A 12,656-nucleotide genomic window follows, 5' to 3' on the forward strand; every position below is an offset into this window, starting at 1 on the left:
TTAACTAAGATACCTTCATGTTCAAGTACTGCAATAGACATGTAACTAAAATGACCATAATACTCGACTGCTTTTTCTCTGTGTTTAGACACTACTGCAACTCCTGCTGACTAGGTTAGAAGCAGTGTTAGATTAATGCAAAGACATGTAAAGTCATGGGAAAATATATTAATATAAAAACCGTGCAGTTATCACACAATCTGTTCTTCTACTTATCCATTAACACAGATTGATTGTGTCTTTACACAAATGAGTGCAAGTGAGATTGACGCTAAAGGCTTGAACCAAAGACCCTTGACATCAACAGAAAACTCAAGTGACTTCAAAGAGCTTTGCACCAGACCATATCATCTGTAAGACAAACCTACCATAAAAAAGATATTCAGCATCAGATCTGCTAATTAAGTAGTAAGTAACACCATATATTTGGGTCTGAATCTCGCTTCATATTTTTATTCTGAAAAGCTTATTTTCAGCCATTGCAATTCACCTTTAAGTGTCTTAGGTAAAGTGTTCTGGACGTGAAAACATTTACCATTAGCAAGATGGAAATATTCACCCATCTCTGTCAATTTTCTCTAATCTTAAAGATCACTGTGGTTTTTCTTTGCTTTTGTTATTCATCATTTAATATACCAAATTACCGTGCAAAGGACTTACCAGTCTTCCTATGGCCACTATGTACACAATAGTATTTTCTGAACCTTAATCATTGAACTCTTCTACTTCACTGGTACATTTATTATGAAGGTGAAAGATTTCACACATTGCTGTAGGCCAGTTATAGTTTTGGTTCTGGCTGTTAATCTGCTTGCATGGCATTATCACTATAGTATTGAAATGACAGATGATAACTCCATAGTCCTCAATTCATACAGTTCTGGGAGAAGACTGGACACTAACTTATGAAAGGAAGTGATTCATTTTAGCCTTCTTTGTATAACAATGCACCTGTTTCCCATATTCCCAAATGATCATCTTTTCCTCAACACTACAGTCTACTGCTAATGCAGGCTATCTTTTGATCAGTTTTTCCTTCATTTCTGATGCTTAGCATAAACACCACAGAAAGTTAAAAAAAAAAATATATATATTCCAAAGTAATGACTGATCTAAAACTGCAGCTAAAATCTGCAAGGCTGGTTTCTACACCTCCTTTATCTTGCCAGCCAATAAAGACCATCTTAGATGATCTTTCTTGCATTGAATTTTTCCTGTCTTTGAATCTTTCAATGATTCCCTATTCTCCAGAGTACTCAGCTCAAGCTGCCTGCTCATCTCTAAAGCTTATTCTGTGTTGCTCGTCTTGCTTCATTCTATCCATTCTCTGTTCATATTCTTTAATCTGACATTGGCTTTGTCTATAGTGAGAAAAGTAAATGTTGGCTCCTGTCTGTACAGGAAAAGGGTTTACATTGTACTTATCAGGCCATAAAAAAAACCCACACACAAATGCCCAACTATACTTGGGAATTTATTTCAGGAAGAATAGCTAATGTTTTGTTCAGGGTATGTAATTTAAAATGTGGTTTTAGCCAAGGAAGAAAGCTACTTTTGTAACGGAAATGCATGTCCACAGGAGGGAGTTACATATATTACATCTGGGGAAGCCACTTGGTGTCATGCCTGGGTGTCACACAGAGAAATACCATCCGGGAAGTACCTTCCGAGACAAAAGGCAGTGAACTCTTGCTGATGCATGCACTCAGTTTCCCACAGAAAGACCTCCGTGCACTCCGTCAAGCATGGCTTTGCATGGAACTCCCTCCCAGCACTGCCTTCTCCATACAAACTCTCCTATGCACTTCCCTTTGGCTTTCTCAGTTAACTTTAAGCAAGACTATTGCTTAGCCTATTTTTTTGTAATTCATAATACATGAAGAATACAGTGGCCTTTCCCAAAAATAAATAGTGGTCAAAATTACTGTGCACTTCATTTTTTTTTCAGTATACTCATTGTAAATATACAACTCGTTAATCAGTTTCCTACACATTTGCAAATGGTGATGTATTTTTCTATTACCTTCAGTCACTTTTAGTTAAGATAAATTTCTAAAGAGCTTGAAATTGCTGGTCCTAAAAAATGGATGGGGAACTTGCTAGTAATGGCAGGATATTTTGCTCCCACAAAAGCAGATGTCCACATTTTGGCAAAAAGCCATCATCTACCCACTAGCTGTGGTCAGTGTTGGCTGATCGTTAAATGTCTGGTCTGCTCTATTGCTACTTACTCCGTCTGACAGCTGCCACTGCCTTTGCCTCTATTCCAGTAGCATAGTAAATGGCACAACCTATACATACTGCTGCCCAAACAAATACCAGAGGAGCCTAGAACCCAAACTTCATCAGACATGTCCTCCTTTGTAGAGAAAGTAGTACAAGATACATTTATTAGCACGTATCAGAAACATGAATATTATATTCAAGCTGCTCATGCACATTCATATCAAAAGCTGGTATTCTGGACTTAATTGGCACAGGTTAGCCAGATTCATTCTGAGTTTGAAGTGAATTTTGAATTAGAGTGAATGAATATGGGTGAAAGTCTCTGGAAGTTCAGCTTAGATGATATGAAACTACATACTCTTTGTTTTCACTATCTATCTGCAGCATTTAGGCCAGTCAAAGACCTTGGTAGTAGCTGACAGCTTCCTTGCCAGTTGTCATATGTAATTTGTATGATCATTTCGGCACAGGCTTACACTCACTACTGAATTGACTGCAAAGAACGTATCCACAATAGCCTGGTGAGATCTAGCATATTTGCATCAAATTTCTACTGAAGGAGATGTAGTGCTAGCAAGGAAGAGCAGACTAGCAGGCTGCCAAACCCCAACAAATGCAAAAGGATTGCATACACAAGCTTCTCCTCTTCCTCAGTGAAGCTCAAATATAAAGCTTGGTAAGCAAATAGAAGCAGAATCTGCCCTCAGCAAGCCTCTGCACAGAGGGGTGGCACCTTGAAACTTTTAAGCAGCACTCCCAATCTGCCTGCATGGAGTCACTTCAGAACTTGGGCATTTTCAGATGCACAGGAAAAATTAATCAGATTTTCAGGAAACAACCTGCTTTGCAGTGGACAGTTTGAAGGGCTGGCAAATATTTTTACAAAGGCATTTCCATATTAATGCTACAGTTTCTCTCTGACATAATAACTCACAAACCAGCAACTTGAGAAATGAGACCTATAGACATACAATTCTAGCTTGGATCATCTTGCCTTGGCTGCCACATGGATAAGAAGTGCTGTGATAGTTCTGCATAGTGGCTTAATTTCAAAACCACCGAACCCTGAAAGGCTCAAATGAGATTTCCCTTTCTGAGACGGAAAATAAAACTTCAAGATCCAACTGTTGAAAAGCTTCCCTAAATCTCCTGGGAATCACAGTGCAGTTTTATGTAGCTCTAACACCCATCATACCTGTAATTCTTCATTAAAATACAGCCTTTGCCATATGAGATAGATAGAATATGCCCACGCAGCATCGGCAACAAACAGGAGGAGCTGGAAGCCCTTGTGCAGCAGGAAAACTATGACGTAGTTGCCGCCATGGAAACATGGTGGGATGACTGGCACAACTGGAGTGCTGCAACGGACAGCTATAAACTCTTCAGAAGGGACAGGCAAGGAAGGAGAAGCAGTGGGGTAGCCCTGTATGTTAGGGAATGTTTTGATTTTCTAGAACTTAACGATGGTGAAATAGGGTTGAGTGTTCATGGGTAAGAATCAGGGGGAAAGCCAAAAAGGCAGATATCATGGTGGGAGTCTGTTATAGACCACCCAACCAGGACAAAGAGGCAGACGAAGTATTCTATGAGCAGCTGGGAGAAGTCTCGCAATCACTAGCCCTTGTTCTCGTGGGGGACTTCAACTTACCAGGCATCTGCTGGAAATACAAGACAGCAGAGAGGAAACAGTCTCGGAGGTTCCCGGAGTGTGTGGAAGAGAACTTCCTGGCACAGCTGGTGAGGAAGCCAACGAGGGAAGGCATCCACTGGACCTCTTGTTTGTGAAGAGAGAAGGCCTGGTGAGTGATGTGATGGTTGGAGGCCATCCTGGGCATAGTGATCATGAAATGATAGTGTTTTCAATTCTTGAAGAAGTAAGGAGGGGGGGTCAGCAGAACTGCTGCCTTGGACTTCTAGAGCCTATGGGGCTCAAGTCTATGGGGCCAGATGGGATCCACCCAAGAGTACTGAGGGAGCTGGCGGAGGTGCTTACCAAGCCACTTTCCATCATGTCTCAGCGGTCCTGGCTAACTGGGAAGGTCCCAGTTGACTGGAGGTTAGCAAATGTGGCGCCCATCTACAAGGAGGGCTGGAAGGAGGATCTGGGGAACTACAGGCCTGTCAGCCTGAACTCGGTGCCGGAGAAGGTCATGGAGCAGATCATCCTGAGTGCCATCACGTGGCACATACGGGACAACTAGGGGATCAGGCCCAGTCAGCATGGGTTTATGAAATGCAGTCCTGCTTGACTAACCTGGTCTCCTTCTGTGACAAGGTGATCCGCTTAGTGGATGAGGGAAAGGCTGTGGATGTTGTCTACCTGGACTTTAGTAAAGCCTTTGACACTGTTTCCCACAGCATTCTGCTGGAGAAACTGGCTGCTCATGGCTTGGACGGGCATACTCTTTGCTGGGTAAAAAACTGGACCCAAAGAGCTGTGGTGAATGGAGTTAAATCCAGTTGGTGGCCGGTCACAAGTGATGTTCCCCAGGGCTGAGTACTGGGGCCGGTTCTGTTTAATATCTTTATCAATGATCTGGACGAGGGGATTGAGTGCACCCTCAGTAAGTTTGCAGATGACACCAAGTTGGGCGGGAGCGTTGATCTGCTGGAAGGTGGGAAGGTTCTGCAGAGGGACCTGGCCAGGCTGGATCAATGGGCTGAGGCCAATTGTATGAGGTTCAACAGGGCTCAGTGCCGGGTCCTGCACTTGAGTCTCAAAAACCCCATGCAATGCTACAGGCTTGGGGAGGAGTGGCTGGAGAGCTGCCTGGTGGAAAATACATAGTATTAAGAAAGAAAGAAAGAAAAAAAACTTAAGTGGAAAAATACTTTCCTCACAAGGAGCACAAAAACAAATATAGAAATCCACTCAGGTAAGTAACAAAGTGTAACCAATAAATTCCAATATAAGAAAAAAAAATCTGAAACTAAAAACAGGAGGAAAGAGTCCTAGATGTGCAGTTACTGGAAATAAAAACAGAACCTTAGTGCACTGTAAGAGTGCCAAGTTCCTACAATATATAGCAGAGCCAACCACTATGATGTACTGTGCATCAAATGGATCTGCTGCAGACATGCACAGGTGTGAAGGAGGGCAGACCAAGGCTAAGGACACATTGAGATCCAGCAACCAAAGTTCACAGAACTAAGGTACAGGAAGCAGACAACAATCAATAGCATGGCTTGATATGTGGGAGTCTGTACTGACAACCATCACGGAAAGCATGCGGCTGTGATATTTAGCTATGGATTGCATTATCTTGGAATGACTTTTCATTTTATTCTAGGGAAAGAAGTACAATATTTGAATGTAATTACTCTAATACGAATTACTTCACTGTGAGTCTTTTCTTTTAATTCTGCAGTGTTGATTCTGCAATTGACCTGAAATATTTGAATCGACAGAATTAAACCTAGTCTGTTCTCAGGAAAATTATGGAGGATAGTTTTCCAATCCCATATGTAGGAACAAGCATACTAATATTTTGTCCAATTATTCTTCTAATAGCGCATAAATCACCATATTATCCGAGTGCTTTCCAAAAATCTGGTTATCAACAACACTCCCACATAAATAAGAACACCTGTTCTGGCTCAGGTGAAAGGCTTATTTATTTTAATTGTTCAACTATCATAGCTCCAAGCTGTTGTTTAGGAAAGAGTATAAAAAAAGACAAGTACTTGCAAAATTCTCTCTCAGCAATTTACATTGAGGTGTTTCCTCAGCCAGATGTGGTCTTTTACTTCATAGTTCTTAATGGATTTCTTCTACACAATTTTGAGTCACATCAGAATCCAAATAAATGATTAGCTTCCGTACATCCTGTAGCAAGGAGTTTCAGTGCTTAACAAGGTAAATGTTAAAAACAGTATGATATTTTAGATTAAAACATGAGTACTGACTACAAATTTTCAGTGCTGTCTCCTCAGTCTGTGTGCATTCAGTCTGTACTGGGAAAAGAAAATTAATCCACTTTTCTGAATATTAATACAACTGTGCATGTATTTAAAAAGCTACTATGATTGTGCAAGCATTGTAGGTTCAGTAGTAGGCAGAATATAAAATTTTTCACTATAAGATAGTATGATGACTGAACAAGGTGAAATGAACGATATTCAGGCTCATTTATGAGCTGGCCTTTTGTTCAAATAGAAATTCAGCTGTTATATTCTGACTTGCCTCAAGATGGTAGTGATATCATACAAACCTTTCTCCCAGTTAAATTATGCAACTGCATATTCTGAAGTCAGTCAAACACCTCATTTTGTAATCTTCAATACAGAACTGAAACCATTTCAGTCAGCTGTTCTAAAATATTTTAATCCTGTTTCTTCTCTAATTTACAGTAATGTAAATATAGAATAATAAGTTGTTCACGGTGCATTATTGTGGAAATAACATTTAATGAACTTATTTTTCTACAGCTCTAACTTAGCTTTCCAGAGTGAACATTACTACAGGTGGGAAAATAATAGATGTTTCAGTTCTGTACACAAACCCTCAAAAAGAGAGAGTGGTTTGGTTGACTTTTAACAGAACTTGAGGATGGAAGACAGAGAGAGAAAACAAAGGTGAGGAAAAAAAACCCAGCACCTTGGGGCAGCTTGAAATGCATCACTTAATCCAAAATTAAGTATTTAATGCAAAAACACTGCACAGAAACACTGAAAAATGCTGTTTTGAAGAAGTAGCGAAGAAATACTTAAATGTAAGGGTTTATTTTTCATACAGTATTTCACTTTGAAATTGACAATAATGAAACACTAACCACTTCCTTATTTCTGGAGAGATTTTTTAATTTTGATATCAAGGTACTAAAGATTTCAGCTGTCTTTCCAGTGGGGTCAGACAGACCCTTCTTATTTAGGAGCAGGAAGAATTGGGAGGAGTGAGGACTATCACTGGAGTCATAAATATATATAACATTCAGGTGTTATATAGGTTATATAAAAAGGCTATATACAAAAGATATCATTTACAGTCAGCTGATGTCACTGAGCTAAATGGCCTTGAATTTATGTTTTTCAGCTATTTGATCTATTTTATTTGACTTTTTCTTTCTTTATATAATTGAATGTTGTGCCAACGAATATGACCTTGTTTTACAGCAGAAGAAACCCACAAAAAAAATCTTGAATGTCCTAATCTTCGAATAATTAACTGTAAAAGATTTGAGTATAAGCTAAAAAATATATGTATATAGCCCATTAGAGCTCTTCATCAAAAAAGCTTTGTACATGCCAGGCAGCATCCTGGAGTCTAATGGGAAATCTCTTTTTAATGCTGTTGGAGATAAATGATACAATGCCTTGAATGGCAGACTATGTTCACCTCGTGTTGAAAACTGGTAGTATGAGAGAATGTTCTAATGTCTACTCAAAAAAGTGGACAGACTTGTTTGGATTAAGACCTTTGTATGCTGTCCATCTCAAGTAAAAAGATTTATTTTTTAGTATCAAAGATGATCTAACTCATAAACCTATGATGCTGAATCAAAAAAAAAAAAGATAACTTTTTGCCATGCCATGCCATTCAGAAGAAAATTACTGTAAGAAGCCTAGAGTTGGCAAGAATCGCCTTGCTATTCTCATGATTTCTTCCAAGGCACATAATTCTCATTGCTAATTATTTTGTTTAACACAATTCTATGCGTCTTGTACAACGGTATACTTTAGTGTTCACAAAATACAACTAGCTAGTACAACAGTTCTACCTACTACAGTGATACAGACCTAACATTCTTGCCAATGTAAGTATGCCATTGACAACAACTGTTTTGCGTACATAAAGAACGGACATACTCCTTCAGGCTTAAGCCTGCAATTCCTTTATTGGTTGAAAGTAATACACTTGTGGCACGCAAAAACAATGTATCAGGGGATGGGGTAGAGCATGTATAATTTCTCCAAATTTTATAAATTTCTACCGTAGTGGCAATGAAAATTCACCTTGGAAAGACTAACTGTATCATAACAGCGAATAGACTCAAGTAATCTAATACAGAACACCTAGGAAAGAAAAAAAAAAGCCAAAAACTAAACCTGATTCTGTGCCTGGAAAAATAAACAGCATGGCTATCAGTGACTTCACTAGACACTGAATAACCCACTTACATATAACTGCCAAATTTTTCTAATAAAAAGACAAAAATACACCATAAATTTTCATAAAGATTCATAGACTTATGTATAATAAAGAATTAGTAACCTGTTCATTGCAAGGAAGCCTTGTGAGAGCAGCTGTGGAATCTAAATGTAGACCTAAATTAGGAGGCAAGTCAGAAAAACATGTTACTTTTAAGCATTTAAATATCAGGGTTATTTTTTGAGTCACATCACAGACAGACACATATAATACCCAGTCCTTCTCAGACAGCCCACAGACTAGACACAAAACCTATAAAATTAATCGAGCTTCCCAGGAAACTTGGAGGAAGGGTCAAAATTCATTGTTATCTCACAGTTCTGTAGTGAGGCACAACATCACAAAAAAAAGACAAAAGATAGAACATGGTCTTTCACCTAAAACAGCTCTCTGCATCAATTTCCACTTCAGCTCTGTTTTCATATCTATTAAACAAAAGAACCGGATGGTAACTGCATCTGCCTGCCAAACTTGTAGCCAACACAAGTGTGGCTTATTCTCTGAGATTACCCCTTAGCTATTGTATAAAAATTATAATTAACATCCTTCATAAACACAAAAGAACTACCTTGTATCACACCAAATATCTGAAAGATTTCATGCTTCTATGGTGATACATTTCTGTATTTTTTTCCATATTCAATATTCTATAGATTATAGATGCCAGGATTTTCAGGGAGTTGTTCTTCAGTGTTGCTGAAGTAAGCACGTCTATTCCATTTGAAGGAAGGAGAGAGAATGTCAAAATGGCAACCTCATGGTTTCCCTGGCAATTACATTTGTAGAAGTTTTGAGTACCCAAGTAGGATCCCGAATGCTAAGAGTTTTTTGAAAAATGTTATTTTGGATCAATTATTGGTTGGTCTGATTTACACACTTTTTAATGATTTGTTATGTGCTATTAGAAGAATCATTTTGCCACCACAATCCTCCATCTTTCCTTCATTGTACATTGCCTGACATCTGTTGTTTAGCAGAGAACAGATTATCTCTATTACTTGCCTATTTTCTACTTGTTTGCGAACTTACGTCTTTTGGTGAAGTTTTCGTTTGCATGCATCTCCTTTTGAATTTGAATTCTTAGTCACTGAGACTGTTATGCAAGTAGCTTCAGCTCAGCTGCACTTTATTTTTTTCTGAAGGACAGATAACAGAATATAACGGTCCAGTGAGAACCACAAAGGTTATTTTCTGTTCTTTGTAACATGTGCCCAAAAAATCTTCTTAAAATACTTCTTTGTTTAAAAGATGATTTGAGAGGTTTTGTTATTGCCGCACGCATTTCCCATAATAGATTTCATCTTTTCAGACCATGTATGCTTTAAACGGATTCATTCAGAAAGCATTTTTCTGACTTATAGATGTCTCTAAATTAATGCTATAATAAGTAGAAATAACTCTGACCTCTCATGCTTTTGTTATTTGTCTGGAAGGCTGTCCACAGAAGACAGTGTGAAGAGGAGAGCTATACTCTTCCTCTTGTTACATTACAAGGACACATATTCCTTCCATTCCTTTTCGTAATGCAAAAACGGCTGGAGTCAAGCAAAGCACTTCTTTTATTGGGAATCCTTTTGATGCAGGGTCCATTGGGAGCTACTCCCTCCATAGGTGTAACACATGACCATACCACCCCTCCCTGTCCTTAGGATTTCTGTGCCAGAAAGAAATCATGACTTCTTAGGGGAAGAACATGATGCAAGACTCAAGTGGATGGATGAAGCAGGACACCTGTCATATACTTAATTATATTACTGAATCAGACCACTCATGGAGGTTGAGAGCCTGAACAATGAGATTGTTGTTCTAAGGTCAGCTGTCAATGAACTACCAGAAAAGAACAAAAGATTACAATTATTCTTCATTACCGATCATATTTAAGGTGTCTGATGCTCTGATTAAGCTCAGACTATTACCTTCTCTGCTTTTCTTCCCTGAAAGAAGGGGATAAATACCTTCTTCAGTAAATCAGTTAAGACTACAGATTCTGAGCAAGACCCTGCAGCCTTGTACGAAGCCTCTCACAACAAAGAATGTAAATTTTCCTAGGTTTCTAATTTCTGTAATGGTTAAATCTACCAGTTTTGTCTTGACTGATTTGAATCCTATTCCATAACATTAATTTCTAATCACTGCAATTGCATAGGTGCTTATACAATACTTCCTAGTTTTTAGTTCCATTCTGGGCATCATGGGATTAAAAGTTTTGTGTGTAGTACATATATTTTTTGCTGTACTGTAAGGCTAGCACAATTTGTACCTGCTTATACAGTTGACTGAGCTAGGAAATCTACTCTCTGTTCTCTTACCTGGAAACCAAAGCCAACTATTCAGACGTGCAAAATAAAGTGTCCTCTGCAAGACGAATATAAAAAATTTTATTGGAGCTCTGCTTGCATATGTCCCTAGAAATCCATCCTAGAAACTATTTCTCCCACCAGAAGCCTGAGTATAAACTTCTTATGGCTGTAATTCCTGATTTCAGACAAGTCAACAACAGCATTTCTCAGGAATTTTTATTTTAAAAAATGTGTGTCATTTCTAATGGTCAGTTAATTAGCAGACAGGTTTGTATTTCAATAATCTTACTGATATATTTAAATTACTCAAAATTACAGAATTTCTATATGTGTTTTCTTAAGGCAAGGTAGTTAGCTTCTGTTTACATGCGTCCTTTAAATAATGCTGCTGCACCTGTGAATGCATTCTAAAAATTTTTGTGCAATTAAAAAAAAATGTTTAAATAAAAGTTATAGCCTAAATTTCTTTTACCTTATTAATAAAAACGGCAGTATTATTTGCACTTACAGCATTGCAGCATTTTTGTAACTTAAATTTTTAAACTAATCCAGCTTTCACTCTTTACCTTTGTATGTGTTGCATATTAATCATATTATTCTTGGCTCCATTTATAGCTTCATGAAAACTATACAACCTACTTTAGTATTCTTTAGTCTTTAACAAGCGAGACTGGGAATTGAGGAGTAATCAGTAATGGTTATCTGCCTTTCCTATTTAAAAACAATAATGATGTTCACTCATCCTGAACAAGGCCTTTAATTAATCATTGTAGTAATGCAGACTGAAGTCCCAGTGTTACTATCACTGACGCGTAACAGTAATATAAACTCCTGCTTAAATGCTTTTGTTCTGTGGAATAAATCTTTACATCTATTCCCAATAATTTAGTAAAATTAAAATATAACCTCATTATTCTATTAATTACAAAATTTTCAAGCAGGTGTATTTATTTTTATCATGTGAGAGCTGACAACTATACTTGATTTAGAGGACTTTTCAGGCAGTGCATAAATAAATATATTTTATATATATTCAATGCATATAAATTTTTATTCTATATATATATATTTAATTCTTGTCTTTACATGCCAGTTCCACCTTCTATAAAGTTTTTCATTCAATTTTACAACACATGGCTAAATTCCACAAACCATAGCTTAACCTCAGGCTTTGTTTTCTTTTTTTTTTTAAGATTACTCTGTTTTCATAGGTATGGGGAGCACTACAAAACCATGTGCATTACCTCAAAGACTAGTACCCTGTTGACTGAAATATAATGTTCACCTTCTATTTAGAGATGTTCATCTTCTACTACTAGCTAATAGCCTAAGTACATTAAAAGCTACCCAGTGTGCTGTTTTTTTCCAAGTGAATAATTCAAGTGAAATAACTAATTAAATTCTTAAGGGAACCACATAGCTATTTATGATGATAACTTGGAGTCCCCAGCAAAGTGGCCATGCACGCATCTCTTTCTACTGTCAGATTTAAGTATACCCCCCTAGGTTGGAAACACTGTAGAAGTGAGGACTATGCAGATGAATTCTCCGAAGAGGAAGAATCAACTGTGCAGGGACTTAACAAACTACAGTTTCTAATGGAGAAAGAAAACAAAACCAAAAGAAAATATATTTCTTCAGCATCCTGAAATGTAAAGGGCTACATTTCATCTTTATATACTATGCTATATACAGTGTCATACTCTGAAGGTAATGAATTATACATAGCCATTGGGGTTTTTTGACACCTATTTAACTGGACTCCACGTAGATTCTGTCAGGATTTGGTACTTTTTTCTCAAGCTTTATCTGCCACATCTACTCAAAAAAAAGTTTGGCTAGCATCAACTTTGCTTTCCATCCAAATTTTCTACAGTTCTCGTGTAACATTCTGGTCCAGCCAATAGCAGTGTGAGTCAGCAAGGCACAGAGACTACAGTGTTCAAATGAAACTTAAAAAAAAAAAAAAAAAAAAAAAA

General features: G+C 37.7%; 1 long non-coding RNA gene across 2 annotated transcripts in view; it reads right to left on the reverse strand.

Moving 5' to 3' along the window:
* Nucleotides 1-8,354: 8,354 nt before the first annotated feature.
* Nucleotides 8,355-12,656, reverse strand: part of LOC148051053 (uncharacterized) — a 76,957-nt gene continuing 72,655 nt past the window's right edge. For both annotated transcript variants that reach the window (XR_015700413.1, XR_015700412.1), the window contains 2 exons: nucleotides 9,407-9,513; nucleotides 8,355-8,493 (listed from right to left, as the gene is read on the reverse strand). This is a non-coding gene — a long non-coding RNA (uncharacterized LOC148051053). The remainder of the gene's footprint in view (nucleotides 8,494-9,406; nucleotides 9,514-12,656) is intronic.

This window comes from Nipponia nippon, unplaced genomic scaffold (assembly GCF_047370975.1).
Source record: "Nipponia nippon isolate SJK-2023a ecotype South Korea unplaced genomic scaffold, ASM4737097v1 scaffold_7, whole genome shotgun sequence".
Classification (NCBI taxonomy): domain Eukaryota; kingdom Metazoa; phylum Chordata; class Aves; order Pelecaniformes; family Threskiornithidae; genus Nipponia; species Nipponia nippon.